This window comes from Aethalodelphis obliquidens, unplaced genomic scaffold (genome assembly GCF_003676395.1).
Source record: "Aethalodelphis obliquidens isolate GAN/ISIS:26980383/991018 unplaced genomic scaffold, ASM367639v1 scaffold53, whole genome shotgun sequence".
NCBI lineage: Eukaryota > Metazoa > Chordata > Mammalia > Artiodactyla > Delphinidae > Aethalodelphis > Aethalodelphis obliquidens.
Window position 1 is genome coordinate 7,718,832 of NW_020837997.1, and position 9,832 is coordinate 7,728,663.

General features: G+C 56.1%; 2 pseudogenes; one reads left to right on the forward strand and one right to left on the reverse strand.

The window, feature by feature from the left end:
- The first annotated feature begins 3,845 nt into the window (after positions 1-3,845).
- LOC113608894 (CAP-Gly domain-containing linker protein 1 pseudogene) lies at positions 3,846-4,732 on the forward strand (annotated as a pseudogene).
- On the reverse strand, positions 4,519-6,484 carry LOC113608960 (thimet oligopeptidase-like; annotated as a pseudogene).
- Positions 6,485-9,832: the final 3,348 nt, after the last annotated feature.

The window sequence follows — 9,832 nt, forward strand, 5'->3', positions numbered from 1 at the left end:
GGTAGAAATGGACCTGCCTGGGGAAGGGAGCGACGTGGGGTGCAGGGGAAGGTGCCGGTTCCCCGGGGCCCCTGCCGGGCCAGCAGCAGGCGGGGCGCCTCGAGGACCTGCCCAGGCTGAGCGCCCTGCCCAGCCCAGGACTCAGCGCGCCCGCCCCGCTCCCGGGCTGAGCAGACGTGCCTGTCGGAGGACAGGAGGGGCGCTGGGGGACCGTGCCCGCTGGCTCTGCCAGGAGGAGGGGCTCGTCGGGCACGCTTGGCTCAGAAGCAGCCCGAGGGACACCGGGCCTCTGTGGGCAGCAGGCGCCGTGCCGGGTACTGGCCTCCCTGCAGCCTCACGGCCCCACCGGCCACTGCTGGGCAGGAGCACAGGGCGCCCTGGGAGGGCGGGGCGGCACTCAGGACCCCGCCCCGCGCCAGCAGGCCGCCTCTCCTGGGCGCCCCCCTCCACGGGCGTCCCCGTGGTCCCTCCGGCCAGTGGTTCTCAGGTGCCAAGGCAGTCTGCGCAGCCCCACGGTCCATACCCCCGCCTCCCCCAGCCTCGAAGCTCCATGCGCCTGCCGCTCCGGAGGACTTCGGGGCCCCCGTGCCCAGAACCCACCCTGGATGCCAGAGTTCCACAGTCCTCTGAGTCCCGTTTCCTCCACCACAAGGCACAGCACCGGCCAAAGCAGGACAGCATTTGTGTTGAGTAACAAGAACTGTGGCTGAACCCTGGGTTGAGCCTGGTACCCGCGTTAAGCGTTAACCGTGTCTTTCACTTTTGACGCAAACCAGCCAGCGCAGGGCTGCACCCCAGCCCCTTCTGTACGGGGCTCCCACACTCGGGGCCACCGTCCCCCTGCGCTCATCATGCCCGGTAGGCCCGGAGCCCCGGGTCATTCTAGCCGATCCTGAGCTGCTCTTACCGGGGACCCACACCTCAGGCTCCAGTCCCCAGCCACCCCTCCCCTCCTTGCTGCTGAACCCTCGTGCTCCCGGGAGGCCCTAGGGGACGAGGCGGGCCCCTGCCCAGGACCGCGAGTGACAAGCTCTTTCCTCATCTGCTGGCCTTACTGTTCTCTGTCCTCCACACAAACCGACTCGGTCAGCGCTCACGACCACCTGTGAGGGGGTCCTCGGGTCACGCACGTTGCAGAGGGTGAACAGGGACAACGGGGTCCAGTGACCGGCCTCCGGGGACCCAGCCGGTTGGTGGTAGAGCTGGGTCTGATCCCGGCCATCAAGACGCGTGCAGCCACGGCGCCACACGTCCCCCACCGAGGTGACGCGCTCGACCGTGGGTGGCTCACCATGCCCGCCCCCCTCCTCACCCTACGGGGCTGCCACCCGGGAGGGGCCGGGCTGCCCATCACCCGCCTGTCCAGGGCGCCGCAGGGACCCTGTCCGGCTGGACCAGGGGTGGGAAGAGCTGAGGGCTCTGGGGTCCACGCTGGGGGCAGAGGGGTATCAGGCAGCTGGGAGGACCTGAAGGGACGGGCCCTGGGGGACTGGGCCCACTGGGACCCCACGGGGCCGCAGGGCTCAGCCCAGAGAGGAGGGAGGGGGTGAAGGCAGACGCCACGCTCGTCAGCCTCCCATCGCCATGCAGGAGGAAGGAGACGCCATGCACCTCCATGCAGGAGGAAGGAGACGGGGCCAGGGGCTGGCTCTGCATCCAAGCCACGCTTTCCAGCCGGGCGGTCCGGGAGCCCCCTTCCCTTCCCTCGGCCTGGCCGCACCTGGGTTGGCCTGCTGGACTTGGTGAGCTTGTCCAGAAGCTCCTGGGGGATGGCGCTGCCCGTGCGGTGGTGCTGGGACATCCTGAGCAGCGGCTCCACCTCCCACACCCCGTTCTCCAGCGTCTGCGAAGGTGCCTCCACGAAGTCCCGCTCCCTGTGGCGAACTTGGCCTGCAAAGCGGCCTGTGGAGCTGCAGGAGGGCCCTACCCTGGACCACAGACCTGCCCGGGACACAGTGAGGCAGAGAGCCAGCCGTCCTGCGGGTCACCGTGCCCCCTCCCCACCCACAGAGCCAACAGTCTCCAGCCAAAGCCCCGCGCCCAGGAGGCAAAGGCACAGACACAGAGGATCCGGATGGCGGCCGTTGGCAGGTGCTCGTTGTTCCTCTTGCGTCTGAAATTCTTCCTGAAGACACGGCACCTGATGCAGTGCGGCTGGAACCCAGGCCCGGCAGGTGTGGGTCCACACGAGCCCAGTGACCCCGGCATGTCCTTCCCAGGCCCCAGGGAGCAGGGCAGAGGCTGCCTCCTCACTCCTGGGTCACTCGACCCCCAACTTCTGGTTCCAGCCCCAACTGCAAACAAGCGTCCTTCTCTTGGTCTGCTGAATGCCCCGATGTGTGCATTTTTGTGTTTTTGGGGTGATTTCTCTGCTCAACACGGCTCCAAGCATAGAGCTGAAGTGTTGGCCGGTGTCCCAAGTGCAGGAGGGCGGTGACGTGCTCACGGGGACAGTGCGTGTGTTAGATGAATTTCCTTTAGGCGAGGGTTACAGCCCCGCCGTGAGTGAATCAACAACTGCTATCAGACCAGGTGTCTCTAAACAGAAACGCATATCACATGTGACCGCGTGGGGATCGGTGGCGACAACGTGGTGACAGAGGGTGACCCCCAGCCTCACACCACAGAAAACACTCCACCACAGTGGACAACAACAAAATGAAAAGCTTGACTGCAAAACTTCTAGGCAGAAAATTTAGAAGAAACTCTTAGTGCCTCGGGTTAGAGAAGGATTTCTTCCATAGGATACAAAAGGTGCAAGAAAACACTTTAATAGACTGAACTTCAAAGTCAAAACCTTCTGCTCATAAACATACTAGTAATAAGATGTCCCTCCACACACGGGGACGTCCCTCAGCCACGCAGAGGGGTGAAGCCCTGACACTCGCTGCCACATGGATGGACCTTGAGAACACGATGCTCAGCGAGAGAAGCCAGACACAGAAGGACACACAGGGTGTGACACCACTGAGGAGAAACGTCCAGAACAGGCAGATCCACAGAGTCAGCGAGTGGGTTCCTGGTTGTCAGGGGCTGGTGAGGGGAAGGAGTGATAGCTAAGGGCGTGAGGGACATATTTGGGGTGATGGAAATGGTCCAAAACATGGCAGTAGTGACGGCTGCACAGCTCAGTGAACTGTCCCCACGTGCTCCGATGCAGCCTGTGACAGCATCGCTCTCGGGACGGAAGGCTGACCGCAGGAAGACTGAGCGAGCAGTGGGTCCTGGGCCCAGCCGCTCAGCTGGGGGCGCCAGGTGGGGAAGTCACTGGGACTTGCTGAGCCTCCACCGAGACTGGCAGCAGCCCCAGGGCCTCACTGGGCGCGGCGTTCCCGGCCCCAGAGCCTTCCCTCTGGTTCTCATCACCGGCTGTCACCAGACTTGCAGGCAACAGTTCCTTTCTTTTGTCTTTTTTAAAGGCAACTCTTGAGTACATGTATTTAACATGTAGGGAACTAGCCCTGACACCTTGATCTGGGTCTTCCTGCCTCCAGAACCTCAAGGACATCCATTTCCATTGTTTACGCACCGAGTACGTGGGGTTTGATGATGGAAGCTGACCCACGTGCGGGGTGACATCAGCGGAAGAATCCCGTGGCGAGGGCCTGCCTGAGGACCACGGGCGCCCGGGCCCTCCCCGCCCCCTGCCTGCAGCTCTGTGCCCGCACCGACCTGGGAGCAGAGCAGGTGCATCGCCTGCCGGAACTCGTGGAAGTAGGTCTCCAGCTCATCGTGCTGCAGTAGGGAGGGCGGGTCGGGCGTGGGCCTGGTGAAGTTGGCCACCGTGGCCGCGATGGCGATCTGGCGGCTCCCATCCTGCTGCAGGCAGCCCGGCTGCAGGCTGAAGCAGGCCGTCTGCTGAGACACAAGAGGAGTTTGTGGATGATTTTCAAGTTGGGGAGCGAGTTTGGGTGAATGGGAATAAGCCTGGATTTATCGAGTTCCTGGGAGAAACCCAGTTCGCACCAGGCCAATGGGCCGGGATCGTTTTAGATGAACCCACAGGCAAGAGCGATGGTTCAGTGGCAGGAATTCGGTATTTCCAGTGTGAGCCTTTAAGGGGCATATTCACGGGACCTTCAAAGTTGACGAGGAAGGTACAGGCAGAAGACGAAGCGGACGGCCTGCAGACAACTCATGCTTCCAGAGCGACTTCGCCTCTGTCCACTTTGACAGCCAGCATGGTGTCCTCTTCCCCAGCCACCCCCTCAAATATTCCCCATAAATCGCCCCAGCCGACCGCAAAGGAACCTTCAGCTACGCCTCAGACCAGCAACCTTACAAAAACCACCAGTGAATCTATTTCCAATCTTTCGGAGGCCGGCTCAGTCAAGAAAGGAGAAACAGAGCTCAAAACTGGAGACCGAGTAGTGGAGACGCGGGTTTGATCCCTGATCTGGGAACTGAGATCCCACGTGCCGAGGGGCAACCAAGTCCGGGCGCTCTGGAGCCCGTGTGCCACAACTAGGGAGAAGACTGCGCCGCAACTAAGACCCGATGCAGCCAAATAAATAAATATTAAAAAAAAAATACAAACAATACAAACTTGGACTTCCCTTCCCTGGGGAGGGACGCGGGGTGAGGCCCAGCTTCTGCAGAGGAGCCCCAGCCCATGGCCGGCAGGTTCCCCCACGCACGCACCGACGTAGAGGTCCAGGTAGAACTTGTCGATGGAGGACCTTGCCCGAGGCCGCATCCCGGACCATGTAGAGCCTCACGCCTTCGTGCCACACGTTGGCGCCCTCCTCCAGGTCGAAGGTCAGCCCCAGCAGCTCCTGGGAGATGCCCAGCAGCCCGCGTGTGAGCGCCTGCATGGGGAAGTACTCCTTGAGCAGGTTTGGTCCACGCGGTAGCGCGTCTCCTCCCCCTGGTTCATGGAGTAGCGCAGGTCCCAGGCGTTGATGGGGCCGTCAAAGTGCAGGCCCCGCCTCTGGCACTCGGCCTTCTTTAGCTCCAGGATCACGGCCGCTCCTGGCTCCCCGAGGGGCTTCAGCTCCTGGGCCAGCTCATCTGCGGGCGGAGGGGAGAGGCTCGGCTACATCCCTGGGGCGGCCCCCCAGCCGCCCCCCACCCCGTGCCCCTCGAGGCAGAATGAAGGGTCCGGGAAGGCGACCCCCAAGGGCTGACACTGTGGGTCTCAGGCAGCACCACGTCCGGTCAAGGTCCGCCTGACCCCGTCCCCACTGGGACTCTGGGAGAGGCGGGGTTACCTAGGACAGTGGCCACCACCTGGCTGGTCTTGGCCATGTTCACCTCCAGCACGGAGTCGGCATGCGTGCGGAACCCCAGCAGGTGGGACTTCAGGGCCTGCAGCCTCACCAGCTCCCCGAGGATCGCGCAGTTCTCCTGGAGTCGGGCCAGGTCTCTGCGGGTGGGCAGGGCTCTCAGGCCGCTGGCGGGCACAGCCAATCCCCCTCCCTCCTCCTCCTGGCCCGGATTTCTAGACACTTTGGTGCTGTCCTAACACGTGGTCTTTATAAACACAGGTCCTTTTGGAACAAGAAAGGGCATGAACCGTGATGGGTTCTAAGGCCAAGGGCAGGAAGAAATGCGGCCAGGCTCTCCAGGAGTCACCAAGGGGCCTCCCCGGGCTCAACAATACAAACTCGGCTGCCATGCAGACAGCAGCTCATCCCCACGGCGCCCGAACACCCAGCGCCTGGACGGTGAGACACCTGTTGCTGCAGGTGGCCCGTGGCTCGCTGGTGAGGCCCGGCCCCAGGCGTACGTCCCCTTCTCCGGGGCCACCTCTTCGGTTCTGTGGTGGGGTTCTCCTGGGAGCCCCCAGTCACCACAGGACCAACGTAGCCTGTGTGCAGCCCAAGAAGGCGGGGACACAGGACTGTCCCCGGTGCCCCCCGCATCCCCCGCAAGGCCGAGCGAGCACCAGTGGTGTCTGCAGGGAGGATGAAGGGCTCACGCACAGCCCCCATCTACTGAAGATGCGAAACGGGAGAAGCACAGACTGCAGCCACACGCGGTATGGACCAAACACAAGTGTCCATGCAGGACCTGATGTCTGAATGTCAAGGCTGTGCCCGGGCCACAGCGAGAAGGCCCAGCCGCCACGCAAGGCACAGAGAGGGGATGGGGAGGCCACCTGTGCATCTGAGCTCATCGGGCATCACCCCAGAGGGAGAGGGAGAGGGAGAGAGGGAGAGACGTCTCTCCCTTCCCTGGGGGTTCTCTAGTGCAGCCAGGGCTGAAAACCACTGCATTTCGGGAGATGGGTCCTCGTGGAAGAGTTAAATAGTAGCTCATGGCATTATCGACACATATTAAAAAGGCTCAAATTCTTGGGGAGTCAGGGAGGGTAGCTGGCAGCTGCCTCGTAAGCAAGGAGAGATTGGGCATCAGAGGAGGTGCCTGTGCAGCCCGCCGCCCAGGGCCCCGCAGACCTCAACTCCCAGCGGTGGTCCCGGGCTGGAGGTCAGCGGGGAGGTCAGGCCGTCCAAGCATCAACGTTGACTTCAGGGCTGATCTAAAAGGCGCCTGGTGGTTGTTGAAGCAGAAAGAAGAGAGAGCAGTGGGGAGAGGATGGGAGGGGGAGGGAGTCCCCCTCCTCTGCCCCTCTCCCTCTCTCCCTCCCTCTCTCCCTCTCTCTTCGCTGTACACCTGAAATTAACACAATACTGTAAATCAACTATACTTAACTATATTTTAAAAAATAGATAAGTAGGGCTTCCCTGGTGGCGCAGTGGTTGAGAGTCCGCCTGCCGATACAGGGGACGCGGGTTCGTGTCCCGGTCCGGGAAGATCCCACATGCCGCAGAGTGTCTGGGCCCGTGGGCCATGGCCCCTGAGCCTGTGCGTCCGGAGCCTGTGCTCCGCGATGGGAGGAGCCACGGCAGTGACAGGCCCGCAAAAAAAAAAAAAATAATAAGTAAAATGAGGTCATTAGGGCGGGCCCAAACCAATACGACTGGTGTCCTTATAAGGAGGATGTGAAGGCACGGGGAGAAAACAGCCATCCACAAGCCAGGGAGAGAGGCCACAGAACGACATTTTGATCTCAGATCCCCAGCCTCCAGAACTGTGAGAAAATAAAATGCTGTTGTTTATAAGCCATTCAATCTGTGGTATTTTGTTATGGCAGAAACGAATTCAAATTGTTCCCAGTTTTGGCCATTGTGAATAAATCTGCTATGTACACACTCTAATGCGTGGTCTTTTGTGGACGTGTATTTGTGGCTCTTCTGAAGAATACTGAGAAGTGGAATTCCACGTGGACATCCAGTGAGTCCCCGAAGCTGCTGCTGAATTTCCAAGGGATGGCACACCCCGCATGTCCACGCTCTCCTCCTCATGCCTTTTGCAGGGGTTGCTTCTGCCCTTGTCTTGGCTGCTGTCCTGTGGAGATTCTGGATGTGGAAAGAATGTTTGTGCCATGAAAAGGACCAAAAGAAGGGCTCGGGGACGTTTTTCCTTTCAGTCTTGGACTCAGGCTTCTCCCCACTGCCCTATGCTTCCCTGGGCATATTATTCCTTGGAAAATTCCTGATTTTTAGAAAAAAATAATACACACTTGATGTTTAAGAAAAAGTGTTCCAGGGACTTCCCTGGTGGTCCAGTGGTTAAGACTCCACGCTTCCACTGCAGGGGGCACGGGTTCGATCCTCAGTCGGGGAACTAAGATCCCGCATGCCACACAGTGCAGCCAAAAAAAAAAAAAAAAAGAAAGAAAGAAAGAGAAAAGAAAAAGTATTCCATACAGAAAGAATACTGAAAAGGAAGTACGTGCATACCTCAGAGATATTGCAGATTTGGTCGTGAACCACTGCAGTAAAGCAAATATCAAAATCAATCAATGGGGGCTTCCCTGGTGGCGCAGTGGTTGAGAGTCCGCCTGCCGATGAGGGGGACACGGGTTCGTGCCCCGGTCCGGGAAGATCCCACATGCCGCGGAGCGGCTGGGCCCGTGAGCCATGGCCACTGAGCCTGTGCATCCGGAGCCTGTGCTCCGCAACGGGAGAGGCCACAACAGTGAGAGGCCCGCGTACCGCAAAAAAAAAAAAAAAATCAATCAATGGATCAGTCAATAAAGAGAATATCATGAGTCACCGTTTTTTCTTTGGTTTTCCAGTACATATAAAAGTCACATTTACACTGTACTGTAGTCTATTAAGTGCACGATAGCATTATGTCTAAAAAAAAAATAAATCTTAGGGACTTCCTTGGTGGTCTAGTGGTTAGAAATCTGCCTTCCAATACAAGGCATGCAAGTTCGATCCCTGGTTGGGGAACTAATATCCCACATGCTATGGGACAATTAAGCCCTGGCGCCACAACTACTGAGCCCATGTGCTCTAGAGCCCTTGTGCCACAACTAGAGAGAAGCCCGCGCACCGCAGCAAGGAAGATCCCGTGTGCCGCAACTAAGACCTGATGCAGCCAAATAAATAAATATTTTTAAAAACCCTTAATTTAAAAATATTGCTAAAAATGCTAACCATTATCTGACAACACACGGTTCCCACAAACGTTCAACTGGTTAAAAAAAAATCTGCAAAGAGCAATGAAACGAAGTATGCCTGTAAAGATGAGGCCAAACTGAAACACCCAGAAGCATCAGTGTTTAGTGGTTAACGTCCTTCTGGGCAGCCAGAAATGGGCACAGTTTTCCCTCAAGGGGTGGTGCTCATATGAGTGGGGCGACATTTAGCTAGTCCCTTAATCATGATGGTTGTGCAGCTTTCAATTTTCCAATCCTTTAAGCCACACTGTGCTGGACACTTTCTTACAGATAATTTAGTGCACTTGGATGTGTATTTCCTTGGGCCAGTCCTGGAAGAAGAAGTGCAAGTTCCTGGATATGAAAAACATATTAAAATACATTTATATGTTACATCTCGCATGTATTACATGAATGTGTGCTATATATTAATATACAAAGTATAATTTTATAGTTATGTATGTGTTTGTACTTAAACCAAAAAACATCACATGATAAAAATTTTAAATACAACAGAAAAATCTGAAAATAAGCTTTTCCTTCCTAATGGCTTCCTCTCAAAGCATCCCTTAGCAACAGTTTGATATTTCTTTTCCAAAAATAGTTTGCATATATTTACATATATATGTGCTATTAAAGATTTACAAAATTGTTTCCTATAGCATTTGCCATTTTATATCTTGCTTTCTCTCCTTATCATATATATATATATATATATATTTTTTTTTTTTTGGCCGCACCGTGCTGGAATGTGGGATCTTAATTCCCTGACCAGGGATCGAACGTGTGTGCCCCGCATTGGAAGCGTGGAGTCTTAACCGTCTGACCACCAGGGAAGTCCCTCAGATATATTTTTTAACATGACCACAAAGGGATCTACTTCCTTAAAGACTGCATAGCATTTAATAGATTACAGCATAGCATGTCTTAATCTATTTAAACAGCCCCATGAACGGACAGATAGGCGTTGCTAGTTTTTGTTATCAAAAACAATACTGCCCGGATAGCTTATTCTCACATCTTTGCATACATTTACAAGTTTTTCTCACAGGTTGAGTTATTAGCTAGTTCAAAGGAAAATACATATGTGCATTTAAGTTTTAGCAGATGTTGTCAATATTGCATCCAAAGAATTTGCATAATTTCACGGAATAACAAAGTGTCGGAGTGTCTTTTTCTCTACATCTTTGCTACCATTGGGTAAGATACATCTTTTACAGTTTTGCCCATCTGCTACATTGTTTGGATTTTGCATTCCTTGGAGTAAACTTGAGTGAGTTTGCACAAATGTTTATAGGTTCTCTGTACAAACTTTATAATAGTTTCTTCTGTGTGGACACTCTCTTTCTTTCTGTCTGTCTTTTTTTTTTTTTTTTTTTT